We start from the raw sequence: 3,556 nt of genomic DNA, 5'->3' as shown, positions 1-3,556 counted from the left end.
TTGAAACAAGGGTCTCACTGTCACCTAGGCTGGAGTGCAGTGGCACCATTATGACTCACTGCAGCCTTCACCTTCCAGGCTCAAGAGATTCTTCCACCCCAGCGTCCTGAGTACCTGGGACTACAGGTGTAAGCCACTGTGCCTGGCCCAGGAAATCTTTTCTAAGGGTCTGATATGTGCCCGGCTCAGTGAGGCTGCAGTGAGCAGGAGCAGAGTGTTCCTCTCTCAGTGGGGCCTCCAGTGAGCGTCACCACTCCTGGGGCTGCTGCTCACAGTGAGGGAAATGGCGCCCCCTGGAGTTGGGCAAAGAGGAGTCCGGGCAGGGGCCTCAGTCCTAGGAAGAGATAAACAGGTAAACAGGTACATGAGCGGTAAGACACTCTCTAGATGTAATGAAGGAAATGCACAGGGCCGTGGAAGAGACCCATGGCGGGGCCTGCTCCAGAGGGGTAGTCTAGGCAGCAGCTCTTCCAGGGTGAGGGAACAGCTGGCGGGAGATCGTGCCGTCAGATGGAAAATGTGCTAAGTTGGGCGAAACAGCCTGGCTTCCTGACACTGCCAGCTGGGTGATCTGGGACAGCCCTCTCTCCTCTTTTAGACTCCCCTGGTTTGCTCAGGTTACAAACAAGGTCTTGGGATTTTTGCTTATCGGGTCAGGCGAGGTGGGCATGTGCCTTCCCTTTTTAAAGTGCCAAGTGAGGCAGGGGTCAGAAGCCCAGCACCTGGGGATGGCATGGGGGCATGTTGTGGATGTCACCCTGCCGGCTTGGATGGAGGCTGTGGGATGTGTGCGGACTTTGGAGCTGGAGCCAGCCCACCCTAGCAGACCGCTGGGCCAGTGCTCATCAGGTGGGAATTAAGTCTCTTGCGGTTAGAATTTCCACTTGTTTAGCTCTGCAGTTGATGTGCTGAGTTGTATGTTTTTAGGTGTCATGAATCCAGAAGTGAACAGCACCCACTGAGGGTCTAAGGAGCTGCACCTGTAGGCTGTTTTGGCCTTGGGCTGCCAGTTTGGTACCTGTTGAGTCTTTGTGATCATCCGTGAACCCTTATGTTGCCTCCCTGCAAACCCATCATGGAGAAGGGGAGTCAAGGACCCCTGGCCCAGGTGGCTTAGACGTGCCCCACACAGATGGCGCCGAAGTGGGCTAATCTGGAATGAGCCTGGGGAATCCGATTAGGACCAGGTCACAGGAAACGGTGAATGCAGGATGCTGACCAGGCACCCCTGTGTGGGTGGGCAAGGGAGCAGGTGAGAGGGAGGGCTGAGAACGGGGTGATCCCTGGGTCTGGGGAAGTGGGCAGGTGCCTGGAACGTTGTGTGCGGACCACCCCTCTGCAGCAGTTCTGGCCTTTTGGGACCCAGCGTTAACATAAAAAGACAGTACTGGTCTGGGCTCAGTGGCTCCTGCCTGTAATCCTAGCACTTTGGGAGGCTGAGGCAGGTGGATCATGTGAGGTCAGGAGTTGGAGACCAGCCTGGCCAACATAGTGAAACCCCCATGTCTACTGAAAATATAAAAATTAGTCAGGTGTCATGGTAGGTGCCTGTAATCCCAGCTACTCATAGGCTGAGGCAGGAGAATCCCTTGAACCCTGGAGGTGGAGGTTGCAGTGAGCTGAGATCACACCACTGCACTGCAGCCTGGACAACAGAGTGAGACTTTGTCTCCAGAAAAAAGGCAGTACCCAGACCCCTACCTAGTGCCTCAAGGACAATGTAGGTTCCTCCCAAATCCTTCCCCTCCAGTTCCAGAGCACTTGAGAGCCTACTGTTCTGGAGCCAGGCCAAGGACTGGGACAACCTCCCTCCCCTGCCCCCATCATCCAGAATCCAGAGCTTAAACAACCAAGATGTGGCCGCACACGGTGGCTCACGCCTGTAATCCCAGTACTTTTGGAGGCTAAGGCGTGCGGATCACAAGGTCAGGAGTTTGAGACCATCCTGGCCAATGTGGTGAAACCCTGTCTCTACTAAAAATACAAAAATTAGCTGGGCATGGTAGCGGGCGCCTGTAGTCCCAGCTACTTGGGAGGCTGAGGCAGGAGAATCGCTTAAATCCAGGAGGCAGAGGTTGCAGTGAGCTGAGATTGCACCACTGCACTCCAGCCTGGACTGCAGAGAGACTGAGCAAGACTGTCTCAAAAAACAAACAAAAAAACCAAGCTGCATTACCTCACAGTTTGGAGGCCAGGGTCCAAGGTCAAGGCCTCGTCAGGGCTGGTTCCTTTTGAGGGCTGTGAGGGAGAATCTGTTCCTGCCTCCCTGGCCAGTGGGAGCCTCAGGTGCCCGTTGGCTTGTCTGTGAGGTTCTCCTGGTGGGTTGCAGAGTGCATGAGGAGGGGAGGGCTCGCGGAGGATGCAGAGTGTGGGGGCAGCAGGCATGCCCAAGAGTCTGCAGTTCCAGGTCCTCTATTTGAATAGGAGAGTCTGGGTGGGCCTCATGAGAAGGTGACTTTCCAGCAAAGCAGTGCAGGTGCGGGAGCTGCTCACACAGACTCCAGGAGGAGAAAGGAGCTTCCAGGACAGGCCTGGAGGTGTGAGCTGGTGGTGCAGGATGGGGAGAGAGCAGAGGAGATGAGGTCCTTATCTTCTTATCTGAGTTCAAGCCCCATAGTACTGGCTTTCTGGAAACAGTCTCCAGGTGTTCTACATGAAGGAGGGACGGTCCCGCTCTGCCTGGAGTTTCCTAAGGACAGAGGGACAGTCTTTGCCAGCATCTGGCCCCTGGCCAAGCATATTCACCCAAACCTGTAATCCCAGCACTTTGGGAGGCCAGGTGGGAGGATCGATTGAGGCCAGGAGTTCAAGACCAGCAATATAGGGATATGCCCCCCATCTGTACAAAAAACTCAAAAATAAATGCTATAGTGGCACACCTGTGGTCCCAGCTCCTTGGGAGGCTGAAGTGGGAGGCTCACTTGAGCCCAGGAGTAAGAGGCTACAGTGAGCCATGATTGTGCCACTGTACTCTAGCAAGACCCTTTTTTATTTTATTTTTATTTTTTTGAGACGAGGTCTTATTCTGTCACCAGGCTAGAATGCAGTGGCATAATCATGGCTCACTGCAGCCTCGGCCTTGTGTACTCAGGCAATCCTCCTACCTCAGCCTCTTGAGTAGCTGGGACCATAGGTGTGCACCACCACAGCTAGCTAATTTTGTATTTTTTTGGTAGAGATGGGGTTTCACCATATTGCCCAGGCTGGTCTCAAACTCCTGAACTCAAGCGATCCTCCTGCCTTGGCCTCCCAAAGTGCTGGGATTACAGATATGAACCACTGTGCCCAGCCGACCCTGTCTTCAAAACAAAATTATCTGGCTCCTGAAGCCCCTTGCTGAGGGGGATGTGCAATTCTTTGTCATAAGCTGGGCTGGATTCAGGCTGCAGGTAGTATTTAACTTGTGCAGTTTAAACAAAAACGTAGCATGGGGAATTTTGAATAAATTGCCCCTATTTTATTTTTTTATTTTACTCTTTTTATTTTTTGGCAGAAGAGCACAAGACCTTTTATTTTAAATAGAAAGATTTTATGTAAAAATACAGATTTCCAGTTC

The 3,556-nt window shown here is 53.0% G+C and overlaps 1 protein-coding gene across 2 annotated transcripts in view; it reads left to right on the top strand.

The window, feature by feature from the left end:
* Positions 1–3,556, top strand: part of SERHL2 (serine hydrolase like 2) — a 26,578-nt gene that overhangs the window by 6,410 nt on the left and 16,612 nt on the right. The gene's annotated exons all lie outside the window — the stretch shown is intronic.

This window comes from Cebus imitator, unplaced genomic scaffold (assembly GCF_001604975.1).
Source record: "Cebus imitator isolate Cc_AM_T3 unplaced genomic scaffold, Cebus_imitator-1.0 Scaffold435, whole genome shotgun sequence".
Classification (NCBI taxonomy): Eukaryota; Metazoa; Chordata; class Mammalia; order Primates; family Cebidae; genus Cebus; species Cebus imitator.
The sequence above is the reverse complement of the archived record's forward strand: the minus strand, read 5'-3'. Positions and strand labels throughout refer to the sequence as shown.